The sequence below is a fragment of the Danio rerio genome, chromosome 21 (genome assembly GCF_052040795.2).
Source record: "Danio rerio strain M-AB ecotype USA chromosome 21, GRCz13ab, whole genome shotgun sequence".
NCBI classification, from domain to species: Eukaryota; Metazoa; Chordata; class Actinopteri; order Cypriniformes; family Danionidae; genus Danio; species Danio rerio.
Window position 1 is genome coordinate 21,433,556 of NC_141041.1, and position 20,205 is coordinate 21,453,760.

Consider the following 20,205-nt stretch of genomic DNA (forward strand, 5'->3'; position numbering starts at 1 on the left):
GCAGCGGATGCCCTTCCAGCCGCAACACATCTGGGAAACATTCACACACACACACTCATACACTACAGACAATTTAGCTTACCCAATTCACCTGTACCACATGTCTTTGGACTGTGGGGAAAACCGGAGCACCCAGAGGAAACCCACGCGAAGGCAGGGAGAACATGCAAACTCCACACAGAAACACCAACTGAGCTGAGGTTCGAACCAACGACCCAGCGACCTTCTTGCTGTAAGGCGAACGTGCTACCCACTCCGCCACTGCGCCACTGCCTCGCCTTGTTGTTTAAATTACATTTTTTAAATGACAATACTATGAAGAGGGATATAAAATTAAGTAATTCAACACAAAAAGGACAGAAAACATATATATATATATAGAGGGGGACAGGTTCTAGAAAGGTCCATGAGAATTTGGCATCAACAACATGAAAGCATCCATCTTGCCTTGTATCAACAGTTCAGGCTGCTGGTGGTGGTGTAATGGTATGGGGGACATTTTCTTGGAACACTTTGGGCCCATAAGTACCAATTGAGCCACAACCTACCTGAGTATTGTTGCTGACCATGTCCATCCTCTCTATGACCACAGTGTACTCATCTTCTGATGGCCACTTCCAGCAGGATAACATGCCATGTCTTAAAGCGTGAATCATCTCAGACTGGTTTCTTGAACATGACAATGAGTCAATCCAATAGAGCATCTTTGGGATGTGGTGAAACAGGAGATGTGGATGTGCAGCCGACAAATCTGCAGCAACTTTGTGATGCTATCAAGTCAACATAGACCAAAATCTCTAAGGATTATTTCCAGTACCTTGTTGAATCTATGCCACGAAGGATTAAGACAGTTCTGAGGGCAAATGGGTCCAACCCGGTAATAGTAAGGTGTACCTAATAAAGTGGCCGGTGATTGTATACAACATGTTAAATATCACATAACATCAATAAGTTGTCACAAAAAAATTCAAGCTAAATTTTGACAGAAAATATCAAGCAGAACTTTATACAGTATATCTAGGATGACTATACTTGCTTTGGAGAATAACCACACAGGTATGATTTCATGACACCTGGGGTTAGTCAAGTGCCCTATTCAGCAGCTATCCATAACTAAGACCAGATGACCAGAAAAGAAAGCAAGTGAGAGATACCTAATGAATAAATGTATTTATGAAAAGCATTATCTGCTGTGGCTGAAAGAAAAAAGCTGAGGCTCATCCTGGAAGCGCTCAGCCACTCTAAATGCAGTGCATCTCAAAAAGCTTCAAACCACTTATGGCTTTTATCGCAGAGGCAGTACCTGAGGGACCCAAGACTTAACTGCTCTGTTCAGACACTTCCGGAAGTTTAAAAGCAACACATTTCCTGCCTTAAGTGGCCATTTCTCTGAAGATCTGGTGCTGCAGTTTGGCAGGCCTCTAAAATTGTAAATCTGATTCTAAATTTACACTCAATTTGAATCGTGGGAGCTTGCAGGATGCTGGATTGTACTTTAAATTAGGAAACAGAATTAAGGTGATGAAGTCAATAAATGGATATGTTCCTTAGAAATTATGAATACAAATTCCACAATGTAAATTGCAGTTGGTAACATATTAAATTATAATAACTGGGGATATTTTATTTGTTTGCCTGTTTGTAATGTGGCCATCAAAGAACCATGAACATAAAAATATGCTGAAATAGTTTTTAAAGTGAAATATAATCCAATTAAATGTGCTTAATTTTTAACAATTTGCCTTCTTCATATATATCTATTTATGTTAGTTTTACCATAGAGCTGTTGAATGCTTGATTCTGATCAAAAAGTATATTCTTTGTTTTATAAACGAGATCGTTTATGGTTTTATTGTAAGAAATATTTATACAATGTAAAGTATATTTCAAGAGTTCAGAATTCAAAAGCAGAGCTAATAATATTGAGCAAATGATTTAGGCACGTACGGTAGTACACGTTCAACAAAAGTTTTTTCTTCAAACCATCTAAATCTCAGCTTAAGCTTGGCTTGTGAACATTCCAATGCTGGGTTTACACCAAATGTGGATGAAAGTTGTGTGAGTAGTTTACATACAAAGTCAATGCAAATGTGTGAATAGAGACAATTTTCCTGCATGAATGATGCAGACTCTGTGACACATTTGCAGTGAATGCTTGGAATTCACCTTAATTGCATCTTTTTCTGAAGTTATACAGCGAGTGATGTGATTCTGCACATGTGAACTTATCATAGGGTGCGCAATTAAATAAATAAATACAGTTCTAGGCAGGTCTTGAGGCTTGCATTAGAATCACTAAACTGAATAATTTCAAAACAAAACAGAAAACTTTTAATGAGATGCGTAAGAAATTAGGGTAACACTTTTGTTGGTCAAAATTTATGCTACTAACAAACCATTAACTTAGACTTTTTGCTTTAACTGTTAATTAGCTGCTTATTATTAGTAGTTGTGTTTAGGTATTTGGAAGCCGATTCGAATGTTATCACTGATTGAATAGGTGTTATCAGTCCTTATCAGCTGATACATATGGGCCAGTATGGGCTGTTATCATCCATCCACACAGTTAATCAGCTATATAAATAAATGTTTACCCAACCCCAAACCCAACCGTCACAGTAATGTCAAAACAGATCTGGAGTCTTCTCTATTAGTATAGCTAATTAACCATGTTGATGGATGATACCAGTCTTCTGAACCTACCAGTATGTGCAGAAGGCCCCTGCTGGCCCATATCTATCAGCATATAACCACTGATAATGGCCATTCAATCGAGTGATAACATTCGAAGTGGGTGCATTGGGTAGGTTTAGAAATGTAAAATAAGACTGTACTTATACATAACCACTAATATACTGATAATATCTTAATATTAGGCAGGTAATAAGCCAGAATTGAATAGCTTGAATAGTGGCTTAAACTAAAGTGTTACCGAAATCAGGACAAAATCTGGTGAATGTCTTGAAATAGTGTCATTAGGTGAGATAACCATAGTATAAGAAGAATAATTGACTTTGGTGTCAAAAATAATGCACACCTAAAGTATAACGGACTCAACGTGAAGCTAGGCGTGCATTAATTTTCGAATTATTCAGTGGCTTGTCGTTAAAAGTGAAAGAAAACAAATACCGTAAGTCAGCGTCATTGTATATGCCACCAACCGAAATTATATATAAATATATTTATATGAAAGCCAGCATTTACTATCTTTGTCTTTATCAGCAGACAGTTACAAGTCTATTCACCCATGGGGCTGTTCTCTCTCTCTCTCTCGCTCATGAAATGTTGTCTCTGATCTGTCATTGCCAGGCAGATGAATCTGTAACAGTACGTGTTGCTGAAACGGGGACTGCCTTCCCGCTCATCATGACCTCCATTCACTGTCCCAGCATGCCCTGCAGCAACAGACTGCATCAATGAGCTTTCACAAACACCACATGCACTTTGAGTCTGAAAGCAATCTTAAAACACATCTGAAGGAAATCATCGTTCTTTATCAAGCATTAGCTTCTCTTTAATGAAATAGCACATTTGTTTGTTTTCCCATTAATATATTTTTGCATTATTTTATAGAACAATTGTTCAAATAAATGTTAAATAAATCTTTGGTAGATTATTTGAAACTGTAGTCAATTAAAGACTACAAATTAAATCACAAAAAAGTAATTACTTTTTAACAATAATTTTGATCATTTGTTAAATTTGTTTGATTGTTTTTCATTACTTTTCATTTAGTTTTATACTTTAATTTGATTTTTTTGTCTTAAATATGTGCATAAAATGTCAAAGATAGTTGTTTTCTTTATATAATGAGAAGGCAATGAACTACACTGAAAACACAAGTTCATCTTTTTAAGATGCAACAAAAAATCTAAGACAATTAGCCACAACAGATTATGTGATTTGATAGCTGGACTAACCAGTGGACCAATAAATGCACACCATTTTAAATGTTAGTTTAGTGATGTTGAAATACCTGAGCCAAAGTCTTTCATCTCAATCAAGATAACACAATGCATGTGGAAATCATCCTTTATTCAGAGATGCAATATTTATGCAATATTCAATTCCTTTTTTACAAATTACATTAGTAACTTTAGAAAACAAGCTAAATGCAGCTGAACTTGAAACTATTTGTTGAAAGGTTTCAAGCATCAAAAGTGACTAAAAAACAATTACTATTACCCAAAAGATGCCCAAACTAGGGCCCGCGGGCCAAACTTGGCCCATGGTAACCTTTGATGTGGCCCACCAACCAATCAGAGAAGAGATGGACAAATGATAAGAAAAGTTGGAGCGAATCACTTTTACATAACCTTTTGTTTGTTTTTTAATCACTGAGCTACAAAAAAAAAAAAAAAAAGCAAAACTGAAATTTAATGTTTTAATTAAATGTGATTTAATCAGATTTTTACAGGGTCATTAAATCCTAAAACACATTTTTTGTTAAACAAAAAGTATATTCTTTGTTTTATAAACGAGATCGTTTATGGTTTTATTGTAAGAAATATTTATACAATGTAAAGTATATTTCAAGAGTTCAGAATTCAAAAGCAGAGCTAATAATATTGAGCAAATGATTTAGGCACGTACGGTAGTACACGTTCAACAAAAGTTTTTTCTTCAAACCATCTAAATCTCAGCTTAAGCACAACAGTTTGTTTGCAAAACCTCTAAACACCACGTCTTTGAAAGCGAAAGCCGTTATGTCCCAAGAAGCAATCGGAAGGCGCAATTAATGTTTTCTGACACTGACAGCTAGTGTATGAGAGACGTCCCCGTTTTGTTCAGTAGGTCTACCCTGGGTTTTATTTGCTAATAAAAGCTATTTTAAAAGAGAAATACAATCTATAAAACTATACATTATTTCTATTTCTTTATATTACCCAGACCAGGGGTGCTCAACCCTGCTCCTGGAGATCTACCTTCCTGCAGATTTCAGCTCCAACCCTAATCAAACACACTTGAACTAATAAATTAGGACCTGAACAGTACTTGATAATTAAAGACAGGTGTGTTTGATCAGGGTTGGAGCTGAAATTTGCAGGAAGATAGATCTCCAAGAACAGGGTTGAGCACCCCTGACCTAGACGTTTGTCAAGCTTGTCATTCATGGGCAATGCACAGAAATTGGTATTTCACAATGTTTTACACTGGGTTAAGCTTAGTTTACAATGTTTACATTGTTCTACTTGTATTACAAAGTTCTAAATATAAAAAATGACAACAGATTGTTAAGATTTTATTAATGTGAATTTTAATGTTATTGATTAATGCACTTACTTGACAGATTTTATTTATACATTTTTCTTCTGCTTATCAGGGGTCACCACAGTGCAATGAACCGCCACTTACTTGACAGATTTCAGTATTTTAAAGTTTAGGTGGTTTGTGTAATGTGTTTTATGTTTGGTCAAATAATTTCTAATTGATTTTTCAACAAATTACACTGTCTTGTCCCAATAGGTGGATTTAGAGGTTTAAAAAAAAAACCCAGGTGAATTTAGCTAGTTTTTTACACAAATCAAAATCTACTTTGTTATAAAGCAAAGAACTGTCTAAAGTGACATTTTTGAAAAAAATAAAAATAAATTACCCAGCTAAAAACCTTTTCATTATCTATAAAATGAAACTTCTGAACCTAATTACAGGAGCCTGATAGAAAATATTCATTTACAAGAAAAGAGGTCTGATGGATTTAGAGGGTTTTGCATCTAAACAGATATGATAACATTTGAAAATTACCATGGCAATTTTAATGTAATACAGTTTGGTATATTTAGCTTCAGCCACCACCCTCAATCAAGTTTGGATTTTGGCCCTTCATAAGACAACGTTTGGGCACCCCTGCTATTAACACTTTAAAAAAATGTCTTGTCCTTGTTCCAGTTCAAATTTAAATACATTTTGACACCAAAACACATTTGCATGAGAAACTAATTTAAGATTAAAGTCTTGATTTCTCTAGCCTCCGGCGCCTTTTATTCCTCACCACTGGCATGCTTAGTTTGGGACTTATAGAGCTGTGAATCGATGGATTTTCAAACCACACTGAACTGAACTAAACTGAACTTCAACTCTGAAATCTGGACTGACACGTTTTCAATTTAGTAGAACTTCAATGTTAAGCTGCTTTGACACAACTACATTATAAAACCGTTACAAAAATAAGCATGAATTTAATTAAATTGAATTGTTTCTTAAAAATAAGTTTATTTAAATATACTTTCTTACCCCACTGACATATATATTTTTCTTATTTTAATCACAAAGTAAATTCATTTTGATACTTTTTTATTCTAAAAAATTAAAAAAATCTTTAATATCTGTTTTTTTTAGCAAATGTATTCCAATTTTTAGAAAAATTATTGCAACTTTATTTTTCTTGAGTTTTTTTTTTCAGTGAAAGCATTCTAAAAATGTTTACTTTATTAATGTATGGTATTCCAGAAGTACTTTAAGTTTCAATGAGTGAGCAAATTAGAAACAATATGAATGCTATCTCTTTAAAATCTGCACAGTAGTAGATGTAAACTGATTATGTACTGTTATTACCACTTACGCAGCTATCATTATGACATTAACAAACTCTTTTCTCTCTCTATTTCTCTGGCTGGACGAATGAACGGAGGTGCAACCACTGGTTGTTTTGGTCAGCGTCACACTGTTATTTTGATCTACATGTAGACACCAGTCCATAGCCCAACTACACACTGTCAGTTAATATGAAGCCATGCCAGCCATGATTAGAGCTGAGACGACAAGTCAGATGCTGATGAGGTCAGCACTGGATGGGCAGAGAGTCGAGAAGAAGGATGACGTGTGGTTTGCCAGGTCATACCTCAGGGGAGCCTGTCACCCTCCTGTCCTCAAACAAGCCCCTGGCAGTGTCTGCTGTGGGGCGCCTTACTGTCACACAGGCTGTGCTCACAGACACACTTGCTGATTTGTACTGAGGGGGACGAGGCTGACTCAAAGGTATATGTGTGTGTGTGTGTTTTATTTTTTGTCATGGGAACACTAGGATATAAGCGTGTGAACTTCCACCAAATAAAAAAGTTAACGGTGTCATATAAACTATGGCTTATTTAAAACTTTAAAAGTCATAATGAGATAAAAATGGAAATGATAACATACTAAGTTGAAATTGTGATCTAAAAGTTTAAATTAGGAGATCAAAGTTAAATTTATGACAAGTAAGTCAAAAATATGAGATGAAAATGTCATTATGAGAAAGTTTTTTGAATTGACTTAATAAAAAGTTGAAATTGTGGTAAAATTTTAAAAAATTAGATAAACAGCATACATTATGAGATATAATGTCAAATTTAGGACAGACACAAGTCAAAGTTGAGTAGAGCCAGAATCTGCAGACATTTTTTGTTATTTCTGCGCATAATTTTGGTAAAAATCTGCAGATTTATGCAGAATGATTTTGGGAGTATCATAACTAAAACCTTAATGTATTAAATAAAAAGTAATACCTTTAAACTTGTATTTAATGTTTACAATGCAAATCCAATTAGATGGGCGAGGCAGTGGTGCAGTAGGTAGTGTTGTTGCCTCACAGCAGTAAGGCTGCTGGGTCTCTGGTTCGATCCTCGGCTCAGTTGGTGTTTCTGTGTGGAGTTTGCATGTTCTCCCTACGTGCGGGTGCTCTGGTTTCCCCCACAGTCAGGGCCGGCGCTTCCATAGAGGCGACATAGGCGGCCGCCTAGGGCAGCAGAAAAAGAGGGCGGCATCCCTGAAACTACCCTCGCCACCCACACCCTAATCCGCGTCTAGGGTGGCAGAATATAGAGAGCGGCGTCCCCGAAACTACCCTCGCCCAGGACCGGCGCTTCCATAGAGGCGACCTATGTGGCCGCCTAGGGTGGCAGAATAAAGAGGGCGGCGTCCCCGTAACTACCCTCGCCACCCGCGCCCTCATCTGCGTCTAGGGTGGCAGAATATAGAGAGCGGCGTCCCCGAAACTACCCTCGCCCAGGACCGGCGCTTCCATAGAGGTGACCTATGTGGCCGCCTAGGGTGGCAGAATAAAGAGGGCGGCGTCCCCGAAACTATCCTCGCCACCCGCGCCCACAATTATATCCGCGTCTAGGGTGGCAGAATATAGAGAGCGGCGTCCCCACAACTACCCGCGCCACCCGCGCCTCAGTTATATCAGCGTCTAGCGCGGCATAATAGAGAGGAAGGCGTCCCCTAAACTACCCTCGCCACCTGCGCCTCAGTTATATCCGCGTCTAGGGCGGCAGAATAGAGAGGGCGGCCCCCCAAACTACCCTCGCCACCCACGCCTCAGTTATAGCCACGTCTAAGGCGGCAGAATAGACCACCCCCCCCCCCCCCCCCCCCCCGATTTCACTTTAGGTTTCAGGGCGGCGTGACCGTCCTTTGCCTAGAGCGACAGTTCAGCTTGCTCCGGCCCTGCCCACTGTCCAAGTGTTACGGAGGCTAGCTAGTGTGTGCTGTGCAGGTAAACCTCACTCCTCTGACCTCTAAAGGTGCTCTAGCGACTGACGCTAGAGGCCATGGTCTTTAGCCTCCTTGTTAGAGCAACCGACTCCCATGCGGAAGGTCGCCGGTTCGATCCCAGCTCGGAGTGGGTTGGGCGGTGTAGGACCGGTGGGGTTACACAAAGACATGCGGTACAGGTGAATTGGGTAGGCTAAAATTGTCCATAGTGTATGAGTGTGTGTGAATGAGTGTTTGTGGATGTTTCCCAGAGATAGGTTGCGGCTGGAAGGGCATCCCTTTTTCAAACGTGCTGAAAAAGTTGTCGGTTCATTTCGATGTGGCGACCCCAGATTAATAAAGGGACTAAGCCGACAAGAAAATGAATGAATGATCCAATTAGATCCACTTTATTTGGTAAACAAAGCAAGTCTTTTATATACAGTAATATATCTAAAAGACAGAAAATATGACTTTACAAACTGTATTGTGAATAAATAATGTAAATCTTTTCATATGTCAAAAATATTACCGAAATTAATAAAAAAAACTGAATAAATATGAATGTACACACATTTACACAAGTAAATAAACAGAATCTATGATGGGCTAAAAATCTGTGGAATTCTGCGTGCACAGATTCCATGTGGGCCTAGTTATGAGATTAAAAGTAAAAATTATTATGATTTTTAATTCATATTCATTAATTTTCCACAGCTTAGTCCCTTATTTATCAGGACTTGCTACAGTGAAACGAACCGACAAGTATATGTTTTACGCAGCGGAGGCCCTTCCAGCACCATGCGGGGGGGAACAAAAGTTAAAGTAAAAAACAAAACTTGCCATAAAAAGTTACAATTTTGATGTAAAAGTCAAAATTATGAGATGATGTGTCTAAATTATGAGATACAAAAATGGCACAAGTCAGTTATGAGATAAAATTTGAAATTATGACTTTTACATCAAATAAGGATTTGCTAACTTAAAATTATGACTTTAAAATCAATTATGAGATTAAATAGTTGAAGTTGTGACCAAATTTATTGTGTAATAGTCTATACTAAGTCAAAATTATGCCACGGGGGCTCATTCTGAAAATGTAGCCCTATATAAAGTTTGGAGATCCAAAATTATGTAGCCAGAAGTTTGTCCAGTGGCTCGCAGTGCATGTCCGCAGACTTGAGACGCAGAGAGGACTTGACGTGATAAATATCAGACGGCTTTTCTATTTCTGGATTGCTTTTGAAAACACTGTCAGTTGGATTTATTGAAGTGGGTCAATCAGTGCTTTTTAAAACAATATCAGAAGGGGGTGGGTGGCTTGTCACTCAGTCACTCAGTCAGTCTGTAAACAGCGGCTTCTGGTGGATTTTACGCCAGAACAGCAGGCGCGAATCGCACTCGTGAGAGAAATTTGAGATCTCAAAAGGCATACACAGCAGCCTCTGGTGGATAAGTAAAAACAAAAACTGCAAAAAAAATCGCAACTCCTGAGACGTATTTGATGTTCTCAGACGTGTATTTAGGGCTACGTTTTCAGAATGAGCCTGGGTTGAAATTATTACTTATAGTTTTGATTAAACAATATTATTATACTATTTCATGCATTATTCTTTTTGTTCTTGTTATTGTGTTATTGTTGTAGCGATTCCAAACATTGCAAACATTTTCATGTGTGATTCATTCTAAATTGTGAACCATTTCAGATGGTTTTTCTAACCCCCCTCACCAATTCGAGAAATAATTAAATGGTAACATTGTAAACCATTACCTGTTCCCATACAGGTTTCCCAAACACAGACTAAAAGACTGACCTGAGACACATTATTTAAACACAATGTTTCAGCAATCATGTTATATGTCCAATACTTTCGGTTATTTAGAATCCAAAACAGAACCAGCAACTTCTTCTGAAATTTTGACAACTGAAGATATAGCACACACAACAAATGTGTCTGAATTAATGACAAAATGTGCCTTAAGTTGTTATAATCCGAACAAACTTTTAGACTGTTGGAAAACCTGTTAGGAAACTTGTAACCTGTTAGAAACCATTTTAGCACTTCCGTTACGCGTCTCTGTAATTTACAAAGCTGTCACCTAGAATGACAGAAAAATTGGCCATTTAGTAATTTCAGAACTATGTCATCCTTTACACTTACTGGAAAACTATGAATAAAACAATGGGTAAGCAGGCATGCATAATGAACTTCCCACATGAACAGAACTGAATGGAACCTTGTGGTACGTAACACTGTCTTGAGACTTACTCTATAATTATCCTGTGTGATCTCCACTGAATTACATGACACACTGGAGGCACTTAAATAGTGAGCACAAGTACCCATCATCACCCTCCCCTGTTCATCTGACTTGTAAATGCTAAATATTTCTTTTCATGTCATTGGAGCTTTAAGCCATCAATTCTTAAGTTGCAAAAAGCAGAGTGAATTGAGAGATAAATCGTGATCTTTGGCTCTGTATTGCTGAGAAGAGGGCAGGTGAAAGGTTTTGTGTTGTATATGAGGTGTGTTTTAAAATGTAGTGCGGTCGCAGACTGGTTGTAGAGTGAGAGGTCTGTGGGGTCAAGTAGGGCAGGAAAAATAACTGATAGGAAATAAGTGTGCATGACTGCACAGCGTGAGGTGACTGGAGGTGTGGGAGGAAAACATCTGGGTTGGAAACGGAACTTTGAAAGCAAGTTATTTCTGCTTCAGGAAGCACTGTGTTTGAAAAGAGTGTGTTTTAGTGATAAATTAATTCATAATCCAGCGGAATTATTTTTAAAATAATTTTTATACATATAAGATAGCGAATAAAAAGCAAAAAAATATGTTGAACTCTAAAATGAAATCTTTTACGAACATATTACCAAAACATAAAATACATTCCTTCGAGTGTGTTACGTGTCATGTTTCAAATGACAGATCCTCTAGAGGGCGCTGTCTATTTTAAAAAAAACTGAAATACATTACTTGGGGTAAGTTTTGTTGTTCGTTTCAGATGCATGTCCTACTTTTACATGTTCACAAGAAAGTGTAACTTGTCTTAAAGATCAGCTATAGCGAACCACTGATCTAAACACTTCTTTAAACCCAACCAATAGTGTTTTTAAAACCCAACACAAGAGAAAAGTGCACTACAGCCTCAGTTTTACCTTAATTTTACATTGCTTTTATCTATAGTGGAACCGCATTTCACCTGAACCAAAGCCGAGTCCTCTGCATTACAATTTCAACACTATACAAAGTGAGCTACTGAGTAAACTGACCACAGCAGAAAAGATTTCGATATGTATGATAGATAGGTTTAGACCTATTTGATTACAAAACATAGACACATTTACGTTGTTCCGATATTTATTTGTTGTTCATTATTTTATTTCATTAAATAGTGAGATTATTTCATTAAATAATCATTAAATCAGTGATAATATGTTCCGGTAAATATCATTAGTGTGAAAGGGAACACAATTTGTTCATATCATACTCCTCCCTAGTGGTAATTTTATCTAGAAACTGCAGTCAAACATAAATTTTAGATATGCATTTTTTTGTTTGTTTGCTTATAGTACTTCACAAATATTGTAGAATGAAGTATATTTCCAATGAGCCTGGATTGACTATGAAGACATCAATTAAAATTGTCCGTTTATCTAAACTTACTAAAATTATTATGCATTTATTTAAGTAAAATAATATAAATATATATATACTTTAGAGGTTTAATAATACTACTTCTAGATAAATATGTATATACTTTCCCCTACTTTTGCATTGTCATCTCTCCTCTGATGATTTGTTTACTGCCACAAGGTCAGAACAATCTGTCAATCACCTGAGATCCACCATTAACAAACTACAAATCAGTGATCTAATCATTAACAGATGAACAAAGTCAAGTCCCGGCCTTCATTTTCCTAGTTTGTTTTGCTCAGAAAGATGTCACAATAGTTTAGGAAGGACATATGTTTCATACTGATTTTAACCTAACTATACGCAAAGTAAGCAAGTTGCATAGAGCTCCTGACCTTCATATGGGGCTCCATGCTCTCCAAAATTATTTAATTGAATCTCTCACCTAAAATTAGGTTTTAGCATATGCTAAATAGTTTTTTCCAATTGTATCCTGTTTTATTTTTTTATTATATTACTGTATTACTGAATAACTCATTGCAGTTTGTTGACTATGAAATTTAGAACAGAAATAAGGAACAGATTAAAGGGATGTTGGTAGTTTGGGGTAAACTTATCCAGCATATTATGTTTTACGCAGCGGATGCCCTTCCAGCTGCAACCCATCACTGGGAAACACTCATACACTCTCATTCACACACATACACTACGGACAATTTTAGCTTACGCTAAACTTTTTGTCTTTGGACTGTGGGGGGAATCCGGAGCACCCGGAGGAAACCCACGGGAACGCAGGGAGAACATGCAAACTCCACACAGAAACACCAACTGACCCAGCCAAGGCTCGAACCAGTGACCTTGTGAGGTGACAGCACTACCTACCGCGCCACTGCGTCGCCTATGGATGTAATATTTGCCATAAAAACTTAAAACTTAAATTCTCAGTGAAAGTATACGTAAACATTATATTGAAACATCTGTTTATTGTTTCCAAAACTACTAATCACAGAGGTAAGTGATCAGAAAAAACATTGATCTGTAAACATTTAGTATTTTAATTAGGAAAATAAAAATGCATCATGGATGCAAAAAAAGCATGAGAGTTTTCAGTATACGACATGTTGGAATTCTGTGATTTAAACCGCACAATCCCTCTCAAAAATAATGCTAATCAAAAATAGAGTTGGCCCACTATAGAACAAAAATGATTGATTTTTGTTTTCAGTTGACATTTTTGCATTTATGAGGAAAAAGCTTCATAATGGATGTGACATCTCTTAGTTATGGATATGACAGATGTGAAATTGACTTAAAATCAAATACAATTGTTTGAAAACATTGACAGAGACATTTTTGAGTATTTTAACAGTACTGTAAAATACAAGCCTACCCACACAAAAAATCTTGTTTCCGCTATTTTAGTGATTTTTTTTTATTTTTTATGACAAGGTTGACATTTGTATGGAATTGCTCGGTTCTTTAAACGTTCTTTACACACAGTTTTATTTAGAAAAATATTGTGCTGAAGAATGCTTGCTATGCTAAAATGCTTCTTTAGATGAGATACTGTATGCTTCCTGATTTCCCGCTCTTTTGTTTTTCAAATTTGTAACTGCCAAAGCACCTGCAGCTACTGGTTTCTGGAGCTCTACCATCAACTGCAAAGACTGTCAGGACTCTCTCAACAGGTCAATTCATTCTTTCTTAAATCTTTTATACATTTTAATGTAACCTATTTCTACTGATCTTGTTTCATTTTCTTTTTGTTTTTAGTTTAACCGAACATGTGTGACTGTCTCTGTTCAGTGGAGGATTATGTCTTCTTCACTGGGTGAGTAACAGAGATGTTTTTTGATTTTTCTAATTATTACTTGGATTTATGCATAAGTTACAAAAAGTATAAAAGATACCCCATGAGTAAAATTTTTAACACACATTAATTGTATTGAATACCGTTCATTTTTGCTGTACTTTTGACGTCCATAAACATAGTTGTTTGTTACTAAACAAATGGGACTAATTTTTTAGATGTTGTGATATCATCTGCTGTGAGAAAATAATTCTAATATTGATCAAATAAATACTGTTACTATTGATATTAATAGTGCTGTTTATGATAATATAAAAATATTTTAAGGGCCTTCTGTATATGGCACTTTCAAAACATGGTTCCTTAAGGAACCCAATAAAAAGAGTTTTATTTAGTTATTGTTAAAATCCGACGAACCCTAACTATTTTTGTTAAGAAATGTAGACATTATGAAGAATGTTAGAAAACTGTAACCACTGACTTTCATTGTATGAAAAATATAACAAACTAAAACAAACTTAAACTGGTTTGAAACAAATAAGCAAATGAGAAAGGAGAAAGAATTGCCATATTTTTGCACCCTGGCCAAATTCGCCCGCTGGCCTCCGTCCATCATGGCCTCCTAACTATCCCAGTCAACCAACCATATCATTATAATTGGCTTCATCACTCTTTCTCCTCTCTACCAATCACCACACAATGTGTGGTGTGCGGTCTGGTGAAATATGGCTGCCATCGCGTCATCCAGGTGGATGCACAATGGTAGTGGATGAGAAGATTCCCCTTAAAATGAGTGAAGTGCTTTGAGTGTCCAGAAAAGCACTATGTAAATGTAAGGAGTAAATATTATTATTCTATTTTTCTGAACGAGTGAACTATCCTTAAACAACTAATGAACTACTACTTGACAAATGCCTGATTTGTGAAACAACAATTTTTTGAGCTTTCAGTAAATCATTTGCATCTGTTGTCTAAATAACTCTTCTCATTTTGCAGGATGCTTTAACTACTTGTTGTAAAGCTGAAGAGCGCTTTATACTTGCAAAATCATAAAAGTTTTTGGATTATTTTTGTGATATAAATGTAGGTCTTAATATTCTCTTTCAACAGAAAAACAAGGCCGCACATAGAGGCCACAGGCATTTTCGTGCATTGTAAAAACATTTGTAATTCCTTTTAACAAGGACAGCTATGCAATTATTAGGTCGTTAAATCCAGTCAGCATAATGAATTGTCTAGATCGCACATGAAGTTTCATTACTGTAGTGCTGCCAGTTTGTAAAACACCCATGACCATTAATGCTAAAAGAATTATTAATGAACTTTAATTAGCATTAATAATTAATTGCACAACACTTCGAACAGTTTCAGGCTTCAGCATAAACCACCGTAATGGTAAAACAGTGCCATTACCTCTAAACGCAAGCACCAGCGGGACAATTACACACTCGACTCAGTGTTTGTCAGAGCATTAACCCTGTCTGGGTGCCACTAATGTGTCATTAAATGGCTTCTGCATCCTGTTTACCGACAGTAGACGTCTTGTCACCCGCAGAGCAAACTGTAAAAATACAAATAAAATTCTGCCTGCCACCTGTAAGCCAATAAGCACTTCCATGCTGTGCTTTCACGTGCTTTATCTCAAACTCACAGGTGTGAATACTAATGACTTGATGATGGGATTGAACTGCGGCCTCTGTTTGAATATATAGAGAGCAAGTTGTATTCAAGTAGAAGGAAACAGCTCAATCCTTGCTGAGAACGGAGCAGGTGTTGATGTTTTATGTATAACTCTATTAGGATAGCATATGAGACAGGCTCGGCTTACAGCCTAACAATCTGACAAATATAAATAATCAAAAGAATGTCTGGGTGTTCAGACATTCGCCCTGTTCTGAATCATATAGCAAAGACTTTCTTTCTTGAGTGGAACACAAAGTCTGTTCGAATGAGTTTGAATTTTTTAATGAACCAAGCAAAAGTGTTGATAGGCCTATTTTAGAGGGGCTGAACCCTATATTTCTACTCAGACCCCCTTTTGCAATTAGCTCATAAACTGTACACTAAACTATCACCCCAGTCCCCTTTAAATTTGATGTGAAAATGGCGTCAGAAATTGTTTTTTCACTGACTCACTGACACTGTAGAAACATCAAGTGTTGTCTAATATTAAAAAATACTCGTTTATTATTATCATTTAGATTGTGAAATATGGGACTTAGCCTGTAAGTTAAAAAAATACAAAATTTTATTATAAAAAAAAAAAATTATATATATATATATATATATATATATATATATATATATATATATATATATATATATATATATATATGTCATTTAATTAGAAAAGTGGCAGTTTATTTATTTAATACATGGAAACAAAAAATACACTTGAATATAGAAAGTGGTTTTTAGTAAACAGGTGGGTTGAGCCTATTTGGCTTAATCAGAACTCAAATAGCCATGCCTGTCTATGTAATACAGTGAGATACTTGTATACAACCCATATTAAACAAACATTTTTAGGTGTATTACTATTAAATTACTACTTATAAATGTAATATTAGGCTTTATATATAAGGAGCTGAGCCCCCCTAAAATAATAATCCTAAAATCGCCCCTGGAACCAAGTAAAAGCTGATCTAGGTCTCTATTATTACGATCTAGGTGCAAAGTCTAAAGCACAAAAGCATTTATGGGGTGACTGAATCCACTTTTGCTATTTTAAGGATAGAAAAATACACTCTGCGCCCTGGCACATGGTCTAACAGGGCTGTGCCTATTCTCTTAATGAGTTATGGGTGTGTTTTGAGCATAACGTACATTAAACCAATCAGAGTCTCATCTCTCATTCCCTTTAAGAGTCAGTTGCATCTCACCATGGCACATTCGCTATTTACATGGTGAACTTTGCAAGTGGAAAAACTGAATGCTTCACTAGCGAAAAAACATTTAAGCAAACAATTTGTGTGAGGATAAAGAACGAGCGTCCTCCATTCAGCCTCTTTACTTTCTCTTTACTTCAGTCTTTACTTCACTCATTTTGTGGATGAGGAAACGGTGTTGTACGCTCTCCCCTGAAGACATCCATTATCGTACATATTTATAACTGTTTATATAAAATTTGTTTCGAAACTATTTCTAAATTCAGTTCTAATTTCCAGCAATTGAATATATGAACAATAATAATGAAGTGTGGTCACAAAACTGTTATATCCAAACACACGTCCGATTCTTATGATGCATAAGTGATGCATGTACGTGATGCATGTACAGTGGTCGAGAAAGCTTAATGCACTGCAATTTAAGAAAGCACATGCAGTTACAAAAAAAAACACCAGCAAATAAAGAAACAATTTTCATCAATTTGACAGCAGAAGTGTTGCAAATTAGTCACAACACAAACAAGTGAAGAAACTGCTGAGATATGGATGTGTTATTATGTCGCGTAATCAAGATATTAAAATAAACAAAAAACAACTCACCTTTCAAAGACCACCAATCACTTCACTGAGCAACAGTCACGGCATAATACCACATCCATATCTCAGCAGGCTCCGTCATGTTTTTGAGTTCCCTAGAAACTTTTTCGTTGTGTTACAGTACGTGGATATTTGCAAGAGTTGTGACCAATTTGCTGTGCGTTTCTTCAGCTGTTTGTGTTGTGACCAATTTTCTGCGTGTTTCTTCAATTATATGTGTTGTGACCAATTTGCTGTCAAATTGATGAAGATCATTACTTTACTTGCTGTTTTTTTTTTTGTAATTGCATGTGCTTTCTTAAAACCAGACAGTTTTTTTATAGCAAATATAAATATGCATATAATAAATAATACTGCTAATAATAATAATAACTTTATTTTTAAAAAGCCTTCCATACATAATGAAGGCATGGAGGTAGTGTTTTTATTTCTATGTAGTAAATAATAATTTGTCATTGCTAATCTAACATTTTAATCCTTTATTTTTTTCAAATGTAAAGTATGTTGCTGTACATCTTCTGTGTATTACCCCATTTGTAAATATTTATACCTGCATAGGTGCATAACTAACACAATCTGCGCTGGACTTTACACCAGCTTTTACTTGGTCGATGGCATGGTCTATTTCAGTTCATCAAAATAGCAACGCATCAACAATGCACCTAACACACCTCCTTTAAAGATGGGAACATCCATGAATCCACAGAGTAAGGCAAATGGATTTAGTTTTTAAACAACATGGCACAAAACATGAAAATTAGGGTTGCGTTGGTCTGAAACAAGCCTTCACCTTATTGCGCCGAGTGTATAACAGGGCCCTTAGACTTTGCACCTAGTTTGTTAAAATAGAGCCCTTAATTTTTGTTTATCTTAAAATGTCTATCAAGTTAAAGTTTAGTTCAACTAAAAAAAAAAAAAACATTGAGGCTTAAATTACTTTATCACTAAGTTATTTTGTCATTGCTGGGTAAAGGTATTAAAAGCAAAATATCAAAAAATCACTAGAATGGTGTTATATATTATCCTGATTTCTTAGTCCAAAGAAATTTTATCTAGTGACCTGAGCTGCATCTCAACTGGCAAACTTTACACTATGCACTCATAAACTATGTAGTTATGCACTTACACAGTCAACAGCATATTATATGTATGTAGTGTCGTCCCAAATGGAGCACTAATGTTTTTTTTACTAAGCAGAATTTAAAACCGTTTCCCTGATGACGTTTGACGGTTGCCAAATCAGTGAAATTAATAACCAAACTATCAAATAAAACCTGCTACGAGTTAAACCGCATTCATCATCAGGAAGCGCTATAATCACTCTCATAGCAGAATTTTGATTTCACCATCCAAACAGCAAAAGTGCGGTCGTTGAGTGAGTGAAGTGTCCATCAATACACACTTTATTTTACCAGCTGAATGAGCGCATCATCCGGGAATTTATAGTGCATGTACTATTTTTGACAGTTTTCAGTGTAAACACACTACTTACACTATTTATATTACAAAATGGCATAGAATAGTGCATAAGTATGCAATTTGGGACGCACCTCTGGAGTACGTCCTATGTCACCAAGCTAACATCATACAACCTCAATTGTAGAAAACATGGAAACTGCAAAGACACTTTATAATGTTGTGTGTTGTATTAGACTGCACAGCTGCATTATAACAGCACCTAAAATGTATTTGGTTTACATCCGGGCAAAGCAGTGGCGCAGTAGGTAGTGCTGTCGCCTCACAGCATGAAGGTTGCTGGGTCGCTGGTTCGAGCCTCGGCTCAGTTGGCGTTTCTGTGTGGAGTTTGCATGTTCTCCCTCATTTGTGTGGGTTTACTCCGGGTGCTCCGGTTTCACCCACAGTCCAAAGACATGCGGTACAGGTAAATTGGGTAGGCTAAATTGCCTGTAGTGTGTGTGTGTGTGTGTTAATGTAGGTGTGGATGTTTCCCAGAGATGGGTTGCGGCTGGAAGGGCATCTGCATGGGATTAAATATAATGAAAACAAAAGTCCCATGATTCCATACTCAGTCATGACATCATCAAAATACAACTTTATTTGTTAATATGCCTTTCATTTGTTAATATGTGCCTTATAGCAGAGAAAATTATATAATGTACCGTTAAAATTGTATAGTTGAAAAGTTTTTTTAAACTTACTCCCAGGGCTGTTTCTATCGAAGTTGATATTTAGCCGCACCATGTTAGTGTTTCGTAACATCTTATTTTTAGGAGGTGGGTCGTTAGCCCAACGCTCAACCCCCAACCCCCAACCTGAAGGACCAGGACCTTTTTGCTGTGAGGTGACAGAACTAGTTTCCAAAAAATATGAGAATAACTTATTTTATTCAGAAAATTCACACTTTTATTTAGCTTAATAATAGCTTGTTATTTTGTTACGTTAATTTTATTTTCCGTATTATAATTGACCAAACTAAATATCTAAAAGTTGTATTTTTTTGTTACAACATTTTTTTCTAAATAAATATAAAAATGTATATTAAAAAGTTGTTTCTTACTGACTCTAAACAATTCTCTTTAATTAATGTTCATAATATTTTTGTTCTAACTTAACTGTTCTACATTATTATATTTCTCATATTGTCTCAAACAAAAACAAATCATATTAAATCTGCTTTGCAGTTTGCATATTAACTCTCGTGCCAGTGGTGAAAATCCACCACAGCTTCAGTGGAAACATTCTCTGCTTCTTTTCAGAGAAGGGCTTGACTTTTAACCTTAACCAGGTTAATAATCCACCCTGGCAGTGTGGACACAGGATGCTGGAAATGCTTAGGCACACATGCAGCACTGTTTGCCCT

At 36.3% G+C, this 20,205-nt stretch overlaps 1 protein-coding gene across 3 annotated transcripts in view; it reads left to right on the plus strand.

Annotated features, from left to right (window-relative positions):
* Window positions 1–20,205, plus strand: part of si:dkey-247m21.3 — a 101,610-nt gene that overhangs the window by 19,622 nt on the left and 61,783 nt on the right. The window contains exons 2-5 of one of the 3 annotated variants that reach the window (XM_087301129.1): window positions 3,310–3,448; window positions 6,658–6,978; window positions 13,711–13,777; window positions 13,863–13,920. The gene's annotated coding sequence lies outside the window, so the exon portion shown is untranslated. Of the gene's footprint in view, window positions 1–3,309; window positions 3,449–6,631; window positions 6,979–13,684; window positions 13,778–13,862; window positions 13,921–20,205 lie in introns of those variants that run through there. The other 2 variants (XM_087301128.1, XM_087301127.1) reach the window with 2 other exon arrangements.